This window comes from Lynx rufus, unplaced genomic scaffold (genome assembly GCF_022079265.1).
Source record: "Lynx rufus isolate CCGP_SWC_20201006 ecotype Redwood Valley unplaced genomic scaffold, mLynRuf1.p SCAF_6, whole genome shotgun sequence".
Taxonomy (NCBI): Eukaryota; Metazoa; Chordata; class Mammalia; order Carnivora; family Felidae; genus Lynx; species Lynx rufus.
In genome coordinates this window covers 117473558-117492031 of record NW_025814878.1, presented here as the reverse complement: position 1 = coordinate 117492031, position 18474 = coordinate 117473558, and the positions used below count along the sequence as shown (strand labels likewise).

At 40.6% G+C, this 18474-nt stretch overlaps 1 non-coding gene across 1 annotated transcript; it reads left to right on the top strand.

Moving 5' to 3' along the window:
* The first annotated feature begins 1718 nt into the window (after nt 1-1718).
* On the top strand, nt 1719-1825 carry LOC124529438 (U6 spliceosomal RNA). Its single transcript, XR_006966337.1, has one exon. It is a non-coding gene; the product is annotated as a U6 spliceosomal RNA (small nuclear RNA).
* Nucleotides 1826-18474: the final 16649 nt, after the last annotated feature.

Below are 18474 nucleotides of genomic sequence, written 5' to 3'. Positions count from 1 at the left end.
CTTGAAGAAATCATAGCTGAGAACTTCTCTGATCTGGGGAAGGAAAAAGGCATTGAAATCCAAGAGGCACAGAGAACTCCCTTCAGACAACTTGAATCGATCTGCATGACATATCATAGTGAAACTGGCGAAATACAAGGATAAAGAGAAAATGCTGAAAGAAGCTAGGGACAAACGTGCTGTAACATATAAAGGAGACCTATAAGATTCGTGATGGATCTCTCTACTGAAACTTGGCAGGCCAGAAAGGAATGGCAGGAAATCTTAAATGTGATGAACAGAAAAAATATGCAGCCGAGAATCCTTTGTCCAGCAAGTCTGTCATTTAGAATAGGAGAGATAAAGGTCTTCCCAAACAAAAACTGAAGGAATTGGTCACCACTAAACCAGCCCTACAAGAGATCCTAACGGGGATCCTGTGAAATAAAGTACAAGAGACATTTCTACAAGCATGAAACCTACAGACATCACAATGACTCTAAACCCATAGCTTTCTATAATACAACGTAAATGGACTAAATATGCCAACCAAAAGACATAAGCTATCAGAGTGGATAAAAAAACAAGTCCCATCTATTTGCTGTCTACAAGAAACTCATTTTAGACCTGAGGACACCTTCAGATTGACAGTGAGGGGATGGAGAACTATTTATCATGACACTGGAAGTCAAAAGAAAGCTGGAGTAGACATACTTAAGACTTTAATTTAAAGGCTGTAACAAGAGAGGAAGAAGGGCATTATGTCATAATTACAGGGTCTATCCATCAGGAAGAGCTAGCAATTATAAATGTCTATGCGCCGAATATGGGAGCCCCCAAATATATAAAACAACTATTCACAAACATAAGCAACCTTATTGATAAGAGTGCGGGAATTGCAGGGGACTTTAACACTCCACTTACAGATATGGATAGATCATCTAGACACATGGTCAATAAGGAAACAAGGGCCCTGAATGATACATTGGATCAGATGGCCTTGACAGATATATATAGAACGCTGCATCCCAGAGCAACAGAATACTTTCTTCTGGAGTGCACATGGAACCTTCTCCAAGATAGATCACATCCTGGGTCACAAAACAGCCCTTCATAAGTATACAAGAACTGAGATCATATCATGCATAATTTCAGACTTCAATGCCATGAAGCTTGAAATCAACCACAGGAAAAAGTCTGGAAAACCTCCAAAAGCATGGAGGTTAAAGAACACCTTACTAAAGAATGAGTGGGTCAACCAGGCAAATAGAGAAGAAATTAAAAAAATATATGGAAACGAAAATGAAAATACAATTCAAACGCTTTGGGATGCAGGAAAGGCAGTTCTGAGAGGAAAATACATTGCAATCCAGGCCCATCTCAAGAAACAAGAAAAATCCCAAATACAAATTCTAACAGCACACCTAAAGGAAATAGAGGGGAACAGCAAAGACAGCCTAAACCCAGCAGAAGAAGAGATATGGCTTTCCAGGGGAGTCCTACCAGACGTTTAAAGCAGAGAAGATACCTATCCTTCTCAAGCTATTCCAAAAAGTAGAAAGGGAAGGAAAACTTCCAGTCTCATTCTATGAAGCCAGCATTACCTTGATTCCTAAACGAGACAGAGACCCATTTTAAAAAGAGACCTACAGGTCAATATCCCTGATGAATATGGATGCAAAAATTCACAAGAAAATACTAGCCAATTGAATTCAACAGCATATAAAAAGAATTATTCAGTGCTCGCTTCGGCAGCACATATACTAAAATTGGAAAAATACAGAGAAAATTTGCATGGCCCCTGCGCACAGATGACAGGCAAATTCGTGAAGCGTTCCATATTTTTAAAAATGAATAAATAAAGCACTGGCATGAGAAAAAAATAATAAAAATAAACAAATAAAAAAATAAAGAAAAACTATAAGACAATCAAAGAAATTAAAGAATCCACAAAAAAATGGAAAGATATTTTGTGTTAAAAAAAAATATTCACCATGATCAAGTGGGATTCATTCCTGGGATGCAGGGTTGGTTCAACATTCACCAATCTGTCAACGTGATACATCACAGTAATAAAAGATAAGATCCATATGATCCGGTCAATCGATGCAGAAAAGGCATTTGACAAAATTCAGCATCCTTTCTTAATAAAAACCCTCAAGAAAGGATAGAAGGGACACAATATACTAAAGCCATTTATGAAAACCCCAGCTAACATCACCCTCAATGGGGAAAAACTGAGAGGTTTCTCCGTGAGATCAGGAACACGACAGGGATGTCCACTCTCACCGCTGTAGTTTAACATAGTGTTGGAAGTTCTAGCATCAGCATTCAGACAACAAAAGGAAATCAAAGGCATCAAAATTGGCAAAGATGAAATCAAGCTTTGACGTTTTGCAGATGACATGATATTATACATGGAGAATCCGATAGACTCCACCAAACTTCTGCTAGAACTGATACGTGAATTAAGCAAAGTTGCAGGATACAAAATCGATGTACAGAAATCAATTGTGTTCTTATACACTAATAATGAAGCAACAGAAAGACAATAAACTGATCCCATTCACAATTGCACCAAGAAGCATAAAATACCTACGGATAAATCTAACCAAAGATGTACAAGAGCTGTATGCTGAAAACTATAGAAAGCTTATGAAGGAAATTGAAGAAAATATAATGAAATGGAAAAACACTCCATTCTCACGGATTGGAAGAATATTGTCAAAATGTCAGTACTACCCAACGCTATCTACACATTCAATGCAATCCCAATCAAAATTGCACCAGCATTCTTCTCGAAGCTAGAACAAACAATCCTAAAATTCATATGGAACCACAAAAGGCCCCGAATAGACAAAGTAATTTAGAAGAAGAAGACCAAAGCAGGAGGCATCACATTCCCAGCCTCTACTACAAAGCTGTCATCATCAAGACAGCATGGTATTGGCACAAAAACAGACACATAGACCAATGGAATAGAATAGAAACCCCAGAACTAGACCGACAAACGTATGGCCAACTCATCTTTGACAAAGCAGGAAAGGACATCCAATGGGAAAATCTCTCTAACAAATGGTGCTGGGAGAACTTGGACAACAACATGCAGAAGGTTGAAACTAGGCCACTTTCTCACACCATTCACAAAAACAAACTCAAAATGGATAAAGGACCTGAATGTGAGACAGGAAACCATCAAAACGCTAGAGGAGAAAGCAGGAAAAGACCTCTCTGACCTCAGTCATAGCAATTTCTTACTCGACACATCCCCAAAGGCAAGGGGATTAAAAGCAAAAATGAACTACCGGGACTTCATGAAGATAAAAAGCTTCAGCACAACAAAGGAAAAAACCAACAAAACTAAAAAGCAACCAACGGAATGGGAAAAGATGTTTGCAAATGACATATCGGACAAAGGGCTAGTATCCAAAATCTCTAAAGAGCTCACCAAACTCCACACTCGAAAATCAAATAACCCAGTGAAGACATGGGCAGAAGACATGAATAGACACTTCTCTAAAGAAGACATCCGGATGGCCAACAGGCACAGGAAAAGATGCTCAACGTCGCTCCTCATCAGGGAAATACAAATCAAACCCACACTCAGATATCACCTCATGCCAGTCAGGGTGGCCAAAATGAACAAATCAGGAGACTATAGATGCTGGCGAGGATGTGGAGAAGCGGGAACCCTCTTGCACTGTTGGTGGGAATAAAATTGGTGCAGCCACTCTGGAAAACAGTGTGGCTGCTCCTCAAAAAATTAAAAATAGATCTACCCTATGACCCAGCCGTAGCACTGCTAGGAATCTACCCAAGGGATACAGGAGTACTGATGCTTAGGGGCACGTGTACTCCAATGTTTATAGCAGCACTCTCAACAATAGCCAAATTATGCAAAGAGCCTAAATGTCCATCAACTGATGAATGGATAAAGAAATTGTGGCTTATGGCAATGAGAAAGAATGAAATATGGCCCTTTGTGGCAATGTGGATGGAACTGGAGAGTGTAATGCTGAGTGAAATAAGCCATACTGAGAAAGACCGATACCCTATGTTTTCAGTCTTATGTGGCCCCTGAGAAACTTAACAGAAACCCATGGGGGAGGGGAAGGAAAAAAAAAAGGTTAGGGTGAGAGAGAGCCAAAGCATAAGAGACTCTTAAAAACTGAGAACAAACTGAGGGTTGATGGGGGGTGGGAGGGAGGGGAGGGTGGGTGATGGGTATTGAGGGGGGCATTTTTTTGGGATGAGCACTTGGGTGTTGTATGGAAACCAATTTGACAATAAATTTCGTATATTGAAAAAATATATATATAAGTAAAAGCAAAAAAAGGAAAGAACTCTGTGCATGCACCTCTAAAAATTGACGCTGCTGCCCCATGACAGAGCTGTCTTTAACCGCTTTCTTCTTTCTGTCTCGTCACTTCCCCAAGTGTCCACTTTTTCTTCAACACATCTTTCTGTTTGTGTGTGCCAGTGCGCATGTGAGGATTTGCATAGCAGCATGACTCCACATGGACAGCAAGTGCTGGCATGATTCCTCCCAGAATATGACAGCATCTCCTTTCTAAAGCAAGAGTGATGGCAGGGGTTTCAGCCATGGCCTAAAACGGCAGATTCCAGCCTTCTCTTCTGGACTCCTCCCACCTCCTGTGATCTGGGACAGTCTTAATCTCTTGATGAGATCATTCACCCCATTGTACCTTGAGAGCTTAGACACGTAACTACAAAAGCCATTTCTCCAGAGGATGTGATGTCAGGCTCCATTAACAGTGGATGGGGTGTCTGGTAGGGAGTGCTCAGCCACGCCTGTATACTAAGAATTCTGGTGTACTGTATACAACTGTAAAAGCCGGCATAATGTAGGCAAATGTGTGGAGCCAGTGAAGATATAGCAGGTCTTTGTCCTCTACCAGGTACGCAGGACATCACTGACCCAGGAGTGTATGAGTGTGCTCCCTTGTTTTATGACGTAGGCTAATGCAGCCAAGACTCTGCTCAAGAAGTAGGTCTTCAGCACCCACCCCACCCCACTAGCGCCTACTTTTCCCAGTAGAGAGGGCGTGGATATCATTCAGGCAGAAACACTATATCTCTGAATACCTCCACACCTTCCACACCAGAATACTTCCACACCTGCCCCTGCTGCTAGGCATGCAGAGATCTGTTATTCAGAAGGACATAGATCATTTCCAAAGGCAAATAATTCGCCAAAGATAAAGTTCTTGCTTTGCTTACAGTTATAGTTGTGCCCCTGTATTAGATACCTGAGGAAGAAACATGAAAGAGATGTGTTTCTTTCTCATACAAATGAAACCTGGACGTGGCTAGTCTATAACAGATTATGGATTGCCCACCATCACATACAAGTGATCTCCCTGCTCTAACATCTTAGTATATGATTTCCTTTGTCAACATCTAAAAAAATCAGAATCCATACTTCACACATTATGCTATGGATAAAACCTCAAGTTCTTTCCATAAAAATTAATTGGTCTTGAATAAACTTTCCTTTAATTATTATATAAATTTAGATAAAATGCAACCTCAACATCGAGATATAGTGTTTTAAACTGATCAAGTAATTAAAATGTTTTATTTTTCCTGGAAAACACTTTATCCACAAATATCCCATTTTGGCATATTTCTTACTTTGACGTCTATAAAGCGCAGCACCAAAACAAAACTGTGTGTGTGAACAAAGCTCCCAGATAAACTGTCTGAGTTCGGATAGAAGGCTCACAGTGGAGGTGCAAAAGTAGCAAGACCAAATCATCTACTCATTTTTTTTCCTATTTTTTCCCAAAATTTTATTTAAATTTTCGTTAGTTAACATACAGTGCAATATTAGTTTCTGGAGTACAATTCAGTGATCCCTCATTTATTCACAAAAACCAGTGCTCATCATAAAAAGTGCCCTCCTCAACGCCCATCTGTCAATGCTCATCCCCCACCCACCCAGAAAGAGAAATCAATGAATGAATCCATTGACAATTGCACCAATGGTACTTTGTAAGATAGAAATCAATGTAACCAAAGAGGTATAATTTGTGTACTCTGGGAACATAACATGGAACTGAAAGAGGACAAAAATGAACGGAAAAACATTCCCTGCCCATGGTTTGGGTGTACAAACTTGGTTTAGATGGCTATACTACCCAAAGAAATCTACACATTTAAGGCAATCCTTAACAAAATACCACCGGTATCGTTCACAGAAAAAACGACCCTGAAATTCCTATGGAATGACATAAGACCCCAAGTAACCAAAGCAATCCTGAATAAGAAAAGCAAAGCTGGAGGTCTCATTTTGAACTTATTCCAAAGAGCGCTTAAAAGAAACACAAGAAAAACAAGAAAACGGAAAAAAAAAGCTTAATGATTATTGTGACTGACTCACGTATTCCAAGAATACTTCCTTTTGTTTTGTCTTTATGCTTATAGTTCAGCAGTAATCAAATAAAAACAAATATTTGCCTCTGAGATGTTTAGAATAAATGAAGAAAAACACAACAGAGGGTGTTATCCTGAAGTTTCAATGTTTCTGACATTCTCTAATCCTGTTTGAAAATATTCAAACTCCTCATTTCTAGCCGATAGTAGAATTTGAAAAAGTGCAGGAAGCACAAAGGACACACTTTCAAGTGAATTTAGATCTTTCTGTGTTTATGTCACATGTCACTTCCCTGTTTGGAGATTACACAGAATTACTCAAAGCTCAACCTCTGGAAGGCTTCCCACTTTAGTTGAAAGATGCTTTCTCTACAGGCTTCTTTCACAGAGGTGAGTATATTGCACTATGTTCATAGGCCTCGCATGAGTCTTCAAACACTTCAAACTCAGTGAACCGAAGTTTAGGTGAAAGAGCCCCTCCCCTACAGTCTTGTTTCAGGGGGTTGAGCATTTGGCTCTTTCCCTGTAGGTCATTGTTCCTTTGGTATAGCAGAGTCGAAAAACCCTCACTGAGCACAGGGCCAGAGTGGGAGTGTGTGGTTTACCCCAGGGTGCCAGCTGAGTGAGAGACAGTTCCGTGACCCCCATAAGCGAGTAAAAATTCACTTCGAAAGACAGCCATGGGAAGAAAATGACTAGGAGGCGCCACAAATCTCGACATTCCGTATTGGAACTGGATCATTCTGGAAAGATGTCTTCGTCGTCATTTCTTCTCAGCCCACTGATAGGCACTGCAAACTCTTCTCCAGCATACCTACCCACTTTCTCCACTGGGCATCGTCCAATGGCCCAGACCACATGATGTCCGTATACGTCTGAAACCAGATGAAGGGGTGGTCACTTGAGAAAACCCATTGCACACTCACAGGGACTTCACCACGCTCTCCACTTGAAAGCAGAGGTTGTTCCTCAGAGAGACCCACTTGGAATGAATCCCAGGGAGAAACTCTTTTGGAAGCAGAGCCTTCCAAGAGTAATTCTTTTGGAAGTAGGTTCAAAATGATAGTTCTTGTGCTAGAGGTCTTCATCAGATATGGAAATGGGAGAATGTTTGAGTGAAGGGAATAACACAGTGTTTCAGCAAGTTGACTGTCTTAGGAATTAGAAACAACCATGGGCTTCGGGAAAGGGACCTCTGTCTAGGCCACACCCGAAGCACTGCCATCATGAGGCCTCCATTATTCTTTCAAGTAGAAAGGGGATAGCCTTGATTTTGAATGTCTTTCATGCCATCCTATCGGCAGATAGGGGCAGCAGAGACATAGCAAGGTGTATATGGAGCACTGAGGTGTTGGGTTTGCTAGGTGTGTGGTTTATGGAAAGGGCATGTATATGTGGTTTATCAGCAGTACGTCTCTGGTGTATGTACTGTTGTGCATTTCTGTGCATGGTATATGTGAAAAAGTGGGTGGAATAAGTGTGCTGTATAGGTGGTGTAGGTTGTGTGTGGTGTCTGGACTATGAGACAGATATTTTGTGTTTGTGATGTGCTGTGGGAAGTGGAAGTGCGGTGTTTGTGGTGTGTAAGAGGTAGGTGTGCGGAGTGTGGTGTGTACACCTTGGTGAGTTGGTTATAGTGTTGGTTACATACTTGGTTATAGTGTTGGTTATAGAGTTGGTGGATGTGAAACAAGATTTGTTGTGCTGGTTGAGAAGCAGGTTCTCCACCTTTTTTCCCGACTGAGGGTATGGAACTTTCCTTAGAATTTCTCGAATAAGTTTTCAAACTTGGATAACGTAGTGACAGAAGTTGCTGGGAGAAAGCTCGTTTCTCCGTGGTTTTTCAGGGCGTTGTGTTTATGGTACTATTATACATGTAGGCTTAGATTTTCCATCACTTCTATTTGGGGAACAAGAGGCTAGTTGAACGATCCTTTCTCCAGTGTATTATCACAGAGTTGAGAATATGGTAGTTTCTTCATAAGCCCTTTAAGTGTTTTCAAACAATTCCAACGTTGTCAAACAAGATGTTAGGTGAAAGATGGATTCTCCACAGAGGTCTTCAACAGAAGAGTAAATGCCACTGTCTGCATATGCCGTGCATTCCCTTTAAAAATTTCTTACTGAAAGCAGATGTTAGTTCAAGGATGGTTTCCGAACAGTGTTGTTTCCCTGAGTTGGGTATAAGGCAGTTTTGGCCCTAAGCCTTGCAGACTTTCTCAAACACATCTACCTTAGTGAAACCAGATGTAATTGAAAGATTTTTTTCACTCCAGTATGTTTTCACAGTCCATATGGCACTTTCTTCATGAGATTAGCACATGTTTTAAAACTCTTCGATCTTAGTGAAACAAGATGTTAGTTCAAAGATGGTTTCTCCACAGTATTCTCTCAGTGTTGAGTATGTTTTACATTCCACATAGTTCCGCACATACATTTTCAAACACTTAACACAAGACGTTAGATGAAAGATGTTTTCTGCAAAGTGCAGTTTGACCAAATTGAGAGTATGGAAGTTTTGTTTAGACCCCAATAGTTTTTCAAACCCTTCTAACAGTGAAACGAGATGTTAATTGAAAGATTCCCCACAATGTTGGTTGACAGAATCAATTATAAAACATTTTCTGCATTGCCACCCGTAATATTTTTAAAAAATCTCTAATGAAACGAGATGTTAGTTCAAAGATGGTTTCCTCACAGTGTTGTTTCGCAGAGTTGAGAATATGCAAATTTCCCTGTGGGTCATGAAAATGTTTCAAACTATTTTACTTTTGTGCAACCAGGTGTTTTTTGAGGGATGGTTTCACCATAGTGTTGTTTCACAGAGTCAAGGCCTTCCCGCATAAGGCCCGCATAGATGTTCAAACTCTTTGAACTTAAGATTTTGGTTGAAACTTGGTTTCTCCAAACTAATTTCACCAGTGCCCAGTGTATGTCACTTTCACCTTGCTTCCCACAAAGGTTGTCAAACTCATCTAACGTCATGATCCAAGATGTTACTTGAAAGATGGGTTCCGCAAAGTGCAGTTTGACAGAGATGAGGTGATGGCAATATTGCCATAGGCCTCGCATAATTTCTCAAACTCTTCTTAATGAAATGAGAACAGTTTAAAGACACTTACCCCAGGGTGTTGTCTCACACAGTTTTGAATATAGGGAAATTACCTGGGAGGCCCCACATAGGTTTTCAAAAGGTTGCCACTGCTACCAGAGGTCAGTTGAACTATAATATCACCAGAATGAGGTTTCACAGGGTTGAGTACGTGGCACTTACCATATAGGCCCCGCATAGGTTTTCAAAGTGTTCTCAGTGAAAACAGGTATTAGTTGAAAGATTGTTTCACGACAGTATTTTTTCGCAGGAGTATGTGACAGTATCTTCCTAGACCCTGTATGTTTTGTTTGCAGAGATGACTCTATCCACAAAAGTCCCGCATGTATCTAGAAACACTTATTACTTAGTGATATTAAGTGAAAGATGGTTTCCCAACAGAGTTTTTTTGCCAGAGTTGTGTATGTGGCACTTAAATTGTAGTCCCCCGTCTGTTTTCAATCAGGGCTCATCTAGTGCAATGATACTTGAAAGAAGGTTTCACAGAGTTTCACAGAGAAGTTTTCACAGAGAAGATTTTCACAGGGTTTTTTCAGAATGGAATAGGTTCTGCTGAAATATTGGCCCTTTTAATGATTGCAAACACAAGTAACAGTGAAACTAGTTTAAAATTTGCTGCACCACATTGTTGCTTCACAGAGGAGTTAATGGCACTATCCGCTTAGCCTCGCATGCGTATTCTAACACAAAATTTAGTGAAGCAAGCCAGATTTTAGTTGAATGGTGGTTTCACCACAGTGTTCTTCCACACATGTCAGTATATTGCACTTTCTACAATGGTGCTTCATAGGTTTTCAGGAAATTCTAACTTAGGGATAGAGGATGTTTGTTGAAAGATGGTTTCCACAAAGTGCAGTTAGAGTTGAGTATATGACACTTGGCTTAGCCTCCGCATAGTTTCTCTAACACTTCTGACTAGATAGTATTTGAAAGTCGTTTCCAAACAATTTGGTTTCACAGTGTGGAATTTGTGGCACTTAGCTTGTAGGCTTCGCAAAAGTTTTCAAACAGATCTCACTTAGTGAAATCAGAGATTAAAGAATTTTTCACCATAGGGTCGTTTTTCAGAAAGTGGGCAATATGGCACTATTTGCCCAAGACAGGCAGGTGAATTCAAAAATTTCTAACCTGGAGTAGATTTTAGGGAAAAGTGGTTTCCCCAAAAAGTTTTCCACTGATTTCAGTACAAGGCACTTTCCGACTGCATAGCAATCTCATAGAGTTAAAAAGATAGATCTCAGTGAAACCAGAATTTAGTTGGAAAATGGTTTCTCCACAATTTAGATTAATAGATTTGAGTTTAAAGTGCCTCACTCATTCTGTAAAAGTTCTGAAGTAAAAATGTCCATTTCCACCGGGATCCCAAAAAAGGTTTCAACAAATTCTACCTTAATAATGAAGTTACTTGGACAGTTTTTCCACAAAAAGATGCTTGACAGATTTGAGTTCAAAGATAATTGCGTCATATATCTTGCATCACTTTTCAAAAACTTCTGAGTGTACAGAGATATAAGTTGAAAGGCGGTTTCCACCAGTGTGGTTTCACAGACTCAAGTATTTGGATTCTTCCAAGGAGCTAAAGCAACAGATTTTAAACCATTCTAATTTTGTGAAACCAGATGTTATGTAAAAGATATTTGGTCTTTGGAGTTATTTCACAGGGTTGAGTACATGGCACACTCGCCCTAACTTGGGCAAAAGTTTTCAAAAACTTCTAAAATACTGAAAAGAGATGGTTGAAAGATTATTTCTACAGTGTTCTTCCACATATTTCAGTATTTGGAACTTCCCGCACAGGTTCTGCATGGGTTTTCAAACACGTTAACAGGGAAAACATGATGTTTGAAAGACGGTTTTCCCACAGTAATCTCTCACAGTGTCGAGTATATGTCACTGTCCCCATCTTTCCCCGCATAGATTTTCAAACATTTCTAACTGAGTGAAACGAGATGTTAGTTGAGAGATGGTATGGCGACCGTGTTGTTTCACCGAGTTGAGTATATAGCGCATAGCCTGTAGGCGCTGCATTTGTTTTCAGAGTTCTCATTCGGTGAAACCTGATGTTGGAAAGTTTGTCACCACAGCGTTGTTTCACAGAAGTGAACATATGGCACTTTCGACACAAGCCCCGCAGAGTTTGTCAAACAGTTCTAAGTGAAACGAGATGTTAGTTGCAAGATGGTTTCCCCAAACTGTTGTTTCAGAGTTGAGTAAATGGCACTTACCGTGTCGGCTCCGCATAGGCTTTCAAAGAGTTTTCAGTTAGTGAAATCTGATGTTAGTTGAGTGCTTCACCGCAGTGTGGGTGGACAGAGTGGTGTCTATGGCACTTAATGTGTTGGACCCCTACGGGGTTTCAAACACACCAAAGAGTGAAACCTGATGTGTATTGAGGGTTGCAGCACGCTGTTGCACAGAGTTGAGTATATGGCACTTTCGTCATTGGCCCCGCCTAGGTTTTCAAACACTTGTAAGTTGTGACACAAGTGGTTAGTTGAAGGATGGTTTCCCCACAATATTCCTTGCCAGAGTTGAGCAAACGGCACTCTCCTCCTATGCCCCGCATGTGTATCCAAACCTTTCTAACTTAGTGAAACCAGATTTTGGGTGACGGTTTCCCCCACAATGTTGTTTCACAGTGTTGAGGGTATGGCACTTTCCTTGTAGGTCTTTGTGAAGGATATGAAAGTATTTTAACTTTGTGACACCAGATGTTAGGTGAAAGGTGCTTTCTCCACATTGTTTCTCTCAGATTTAAGTATACAGCCCTTACCGTGTAGGTCCCGCATAGGTTTTGAAAGAGTTCCCACTCAGTGAAACCAGATGTTACTTGAACGTTGGTTCACTCCCAGTGTTCTCTCACGCCCTCGAGCATGTGTCACTTTCCTCATCGTTCCCCGCATAGGTTTTGAAACTCTTCTGACTTGAGACGAGATTTTAAGTGAAAGAAGCCTCTCCACAGTATTTTTACACAGGATCGAGTAGTCACAGTCACCATTTCCCCCCGCAAATGTTATCACAAACTTCTAGCTTCGTGTTTGAAAAACCCATGCGGGGGCCTATGCGGATGGTGCCATATGCTGAACGCAACACTGTGGTGAACGCATCTTCAGATACCATTTGGTGTCGCCGTTAGAAGTGTTTATAAACCTATGGGGGTCCGCCACGAAAGCGCCGTAAGCTCAAGACTGTGAAACCACAGTGTCCCGAAACTATCTTTCAACTACCATCTGGTTTCAGTACGCTAAAAGTGTTTGAAAAATAGGCGGGGCCTATTGGGATACTACCATAGAGTCAACTCTGTGACACAACACCGTGGTGAAACAACCTTTCAACTTACGTCTGGTTTCAGTAAGTGATTAAAACCTATATGGTGCCTACGAGGGAGCGCCATCGGTTCTCCTCTGTGAGGCAACACTGCGGGGAACTAAGAGTTCAACTAACGTTCAACTGACGTTCAACTAACGCCTCGTTTCATGAAGTTAGAAATGTTTGAAAAAATTGCGGGGCCTTTGCCGAAAGTGCCTTATAGTCTCTCAAACTGCACCTTGCAGAAACCATCATCTTTCAACTAACATGTATCACGAAGTTAGAAATGGTTGAATACCCATGTGGGGAACGATGTGGAAAGTGACATATACTCGACAGGGTGGGAGAATACTGTGGACGAACCATCTTTCAACTAACATCTTGTTTCCCTGAGTTGGACGTGTTTGCAAACATAAGGGGCCTAGGAGGGAAGTGCCATATACTGAAATCTGTAGAGCCGCACTGGGGGCGGGGGTGGGCGGGTGGGGGCGGTGGGGGAGGAACCATCTTTCAACTGACACCTTGGCTCACTTAAAAGTGTTTGAAAAACCCGTGCGAGACCTACAAGGAAAGTGTAGCCAACACTGTGAAACAACGCTGTGTAGGAATTTTTGAACTCATATCATGTTTCCCTGTTACAAGTGGAGAAATCCTGTATCTATTAGCATAAAGAAAGCGCCGTTTACTTAACTTTGTGAAACATCATTGTGGGGAAAATATCTTTCAAAAACCACTGGGTCAACTAAGTTGGAAGTGTTGGAAAACCCATGAGGGGCTTACACGGAAAGTGCCACTCAACTCTGTCACCCATCACTGTGTTGAAACCGTTGTGAAACAACCATCTAGTTTCACAAGTTTAGAAGTGTTCAAAAACTGTGGGGCTCGTGAGTAAAGTGCCATTAACCTCTGTCAAACAGCGCGTAGCGGGCAAAGGTCTGCCCCCTAACATCACGTTTCACTGTTACACGTCTTTAAAACCCATGTGGAGCTTACGCGGTAAGTGCCATATACTGAAACCTGTCAAGGAACACTATGGGGAAGCGATCCTTCCATCTCTTTCCACTAAGAATTGACGGAAACGTGTTGCCTAGGAGGGGATAGTGCACTAAACTCAACTCTGTGAAACAACACTTGTGGGGAAAAGCTTCTTTCAACTACCATGTGCTGTCCCCGAGTTAGAAGTGCTTGAAAACTATCCCGCACCTGTGTGGAATGTGCCATATACTCGACCCAGTAAAACACTGTGGGGAAACTACTTTTTTTTTTATATATATATGAAATTTATTGACAAATTGGTTTCCATACAACACCCAGTGCTCATCCCAAAAGGTGCCCTCCTCAATACCCATCACCCACCCTCCCCTCCCTCCCACCCCCCATCAACCCTCAGTTTGTTCTCAGTTTTTAACAATCTCTTATGCTTTGGCTCTCTCCCACTCTAACCTCTTTTTTTTTTTTTCTCCCTTCCCCTCCCCCATGGGTTCCTGTTGAGTTTCTCAGGATCCACATAAGAGTGAAACCATATGGTATCTGTCTTTCTCTGTATGGCTTATTTCACTTAGCATCACACTCTCCAGTTCCATCCACGTTGCTACAAAAGGCCATATTTCATTTTTTCTCATTGCCACGTAGTATTCCATTGTGTATATAAACCACAATTTCTTTATCCATTCATCAGTTGATGGACATTTAGGCTCTTTCCATAATTTGGCTATCGTTGAGAGTGCTGCTATGAACATTGGGGTACAAGTGCCCCTATGCATCAGTACTCCTGTATCCCTTGGATAAATTCCTAGCAGTGCTACTGCTGGGTCATAGGGTAGGTCTATTTTTAATTTTCTGAGGAACCTCCACACTGCTTTCCAGAGCGGCTGCACCAATTTGCATTGCCACCAACAGTGCAAGAGGGTTCCCGTTTCTCCACATCCTCTCCAGCATCTATAGTCTCCTGATTTGTTCATTTTGGCCACTCTGACTGGCGTGAGGTGATATCTGTGTGTGGTTTTGATTTGTATTTCCCTGATGAGGAGCGATGTTGAGCATATTTTCCTGTGCCTGTTTGCCATCCGGATGTCTTCTTTAGAGAAGTGTCTATTCATGTTTTCTGTCCATTTCTTCACTGGGTTATTTGTTTTTCGGGTGTGGAGTTTGGTGAGCTCTTTATCGATTTTAGATACTAGCCCTTTGTCCGATATGTCATTTGCAAATATCTTTTCCCATTCCGTTGGTTGCCTTTTAGTTATGTTGGTTGTTTCCTTTGCTGTGCAGAAGCTTTTTATCTTCATAAGGTCCCAGTAATTCACTTTTGCTTTTAATTCCCTTGCCTTTGGGGATGTGTCGAGTAAGAGATTGCTACGGCTGAGGTCAGAGAGGTCTTTTCCTGCTTTCTCCTCTAAGGTTCTGATGGTTTCCTGTCTCACATTTAGGTCCTTTATCCATTTTGAGTTTATTTTTGTAAATGGTGTGAGAAAGTGGTCTAGTTTCAACCTTCTGCATGTTGCTGTCCAGTTCTCCCAGCACCATTTGTTAAAGAGACTTTTTTCCATTGGATGTTCTTTCCCGCTTTGTCAAAGATGAGTTGGCCATATGTTTGTGGGTCTAGTTCTGGGGTTTCTATTCTATTCCATTGGTCTGTGTGTCTGTTTTTGTGCCAATACCATGCTGTCTTGATGATGACAGCTTTGTAGTAGAGGCTGAAGTCTGGGATTGTGATGCCTCCTGCTTTGGTCTTCTTCTTCAAAATTCCTTTGGCTATTCGGGGCCTTTTGTGGTTCCATATGAATTTTAGGATTGCTTGTTCTAATTTCGAGAAGAATGCTGGTGCAATTTTGATTGGGATTGCATTGAATGTGTAGATAGCTTTGGGTAGTATTGACATTTTGACAATATTTATTTTTCCAATCCATGAGCAGGGAATGTCTTTCCATTTCTTTAAATCTTCTTCAATTACCTTCATAAGCTTTCTATAGTTTTCAGCATACAGATCCTTTACATCTTTGGTTAGATTTATTCCTAGGTATTTTATGCTTCTTGGTGCAATTGTGAATGGGATCAGTTTCTTTATTTGTCTTTCTGTTGCTTCATTGTTAGTGTATAAGAATGCAACTGATTTCTGTACATTGATTTTGTATCCTGCAACTTTGCTGAATTCATGTATCAGTTCTAGCAGACTTTTGGTGGAGTCTATCGGATTTTCCATGTATAATATCATGTCATCTGCAAAAAGCGAAAGCTTGACTTCATCTTTGCCAATTTTGATGCCTTTGATTTCCTTTTGTTGTCTGATTGCTGATGCTAGAACTTCCAGCACTATGTTAAACAACAACGGTGAGAGTGGGCATCCCTGTCGTGTTCCTGATCTCAGGGAAAAAGCTCTCAGTTTTTCCCCGTTGAGGATGATGTTAGCTGTGGGCTTTTCATAAATGGCTTTTATGATCTTTAAGTATGTTCCTTCTATCCCGACTTTCTCAAGGGTTTTTATTAAGAAAGGGTGCTGGATTTTGTCAAAGGCCTTTTCTGCATCGATTGACAGGATCATATGGTTCTTCTCTTTTTTTTTTGTTAATGTGATGTATCACGTTGATTGATTTGCGAATGTTGAACCAGCCCTGCATCCCAGGAATGAATCCCACTTGATCATGGTGAATAATTCTTTTTATATGCTGTTGAATTCGATTTGCTAGTATCTTCTTGAGAATTTTGGCATCCATATTCATCAGGGATATTGGCCTGTAGTTCTCTTTTTTTACTGGGTCTCTGTCTGGTTTAGGAATCAAAGTAATACTGGCTTCATAGAATGAGTCTGGAAGTTTTCCTTCCCTTTCTATTTCTTGGAATAGCTTGAGAAGGATAGGTATTATCTCTGCTTTAAATGTCTGGTAGAACTCCCCTGGGAAGCCATCTGGTCCTGGACTCTTATTTGTTGGGAGATTTTTGATAACCGATTCAATTTCTTCGCTGGTGATGGGTCTGTTCAAGCTTTCTATTTCCTCCTGCTTGAGTTTTGGAAGAGTGTGGGTGTTCAGGAATTTGTCCATTTCTTCCAGGTTGTCCAATTTGTTGGCATATAATTTTTCATAGTATTCCCTGATCATTGTTTGTATCTCTGAGGGATTGGTTGTAATAATTCCATTTTCATTCATTTTATCTGAGTCATCTCCCTTTTCTTTTTGAGAAGCCTGGCTAGAGGTTTGTCAATTTTGTTTATTTTTTCAAAAAACCAACTCTTGGTTTCGTTGATCTGCTCTACAGTTTTTTTAGATTCTATACTGTTTATTTCTGCTCTGATCTTTATTATTTCTCTTCTTCTGCTGGGTTTAGGCTGCCTTTGCTGTTCTGCTTCTATTTCCTTTAGGTGTGCTGTTAGATTTTGTATTTGGGATTTTTCTTGTTTCTTGAGATAGGCCTGGATTGCAATGTATTTTCCTCTCAGGACTGCCTTCGCTGCGTCCCAAAGCGTTTGGATTGTTGTATTTTCATTTTCGTTTGTTTCCATATATTTTTTGATTTCTTCTCTAATTGCCTGGTTGACCCACTCATTCGTTAGTAGGGTGTTCTTTAACCTCCATGCTTTTGGAGGTTTTCCAGACTTTTTCCTGTGGTTGATTTCAAGCTTCATAGCATTGTGGTCTGAAATAATGCATGGTATAATTTCAATTCTTGTAAACTTATGAAGGGCTGTTTTGTGACCCAGTATATGGTCTATCTTGGAGAATGTTCCATGTGCACTCGAGAAGAAATTATATTCTGTTGCTTTGGGATGCAGAATTCTAAATAGATCTGTCAAGTCCATCTGATCCAATGTCTCATTCAGGGCCCTTGTATCTTTATTGACCGTATTTCTAGATGATCTATCCATTTCTGTAAGTGGGGTGTTAAAGTCCCCTGCAATTACCACATTCTTATCAATAAGTTTGCTTATGTTTGTAATTGTTTTATATATTTGGGGGCTCCGGTATTCGGCGCATAGACATTTATAATTGTTAGCTCTTCCTGATGGATAGACCCTGTAACTATTATATAATGTCCTTCTTCATCTCTTGTTACAGCCTTTAATTTAAAGTCTAGTTTGTCTGATATAAGTATGGCTACTCCAGCTTTCTTTTGGCTTCCAGTAGCATGATAAATAGTTCTCCATCCCTCACTCTCAATCTAAAGGTGTCCTCAGGCCTAAAATGAGTCTCTTGTAGACAGCAAATAGATGGGTCTTGTTTTTTTATCCATTCTGATACCCTATGTCTTTTGGTTGGTGCATTTAATCCATTTACATTCAGTGTTATTATAGAAAGATACGGGTTTAGAGTCATTGTGATGTCTGTATGTTTTATGCTTGTGGTGATGTCTCTGGTACTTTGTCTCACAGGGTCCCCCTTAGGATCTCTTGTAGGGCTGGTTTAGTGGTGACAAATTCCTTCAGTTTTTGTTTGTTTGGGAAGACCTTTATCTCTCCTTCTATTCTAAATGACAGACTTGCTGGATAAAGGATTCTCGGCTGCATATTTTTGCTGTCTAGCACCCTGAAAATCTCGTGCCAATTCTTTCTGGCCTGCCAAGTTTCAAAAGAGAGATCAGTCACGAGTCTTATAGGTCTCCCTTTATATGTGAGGGCACGTTTACCCCTTGCTGCTTTCAGAATTTTCTCTTTATCCTTGTATTTTGCCAGTTTCACTATGTTATGT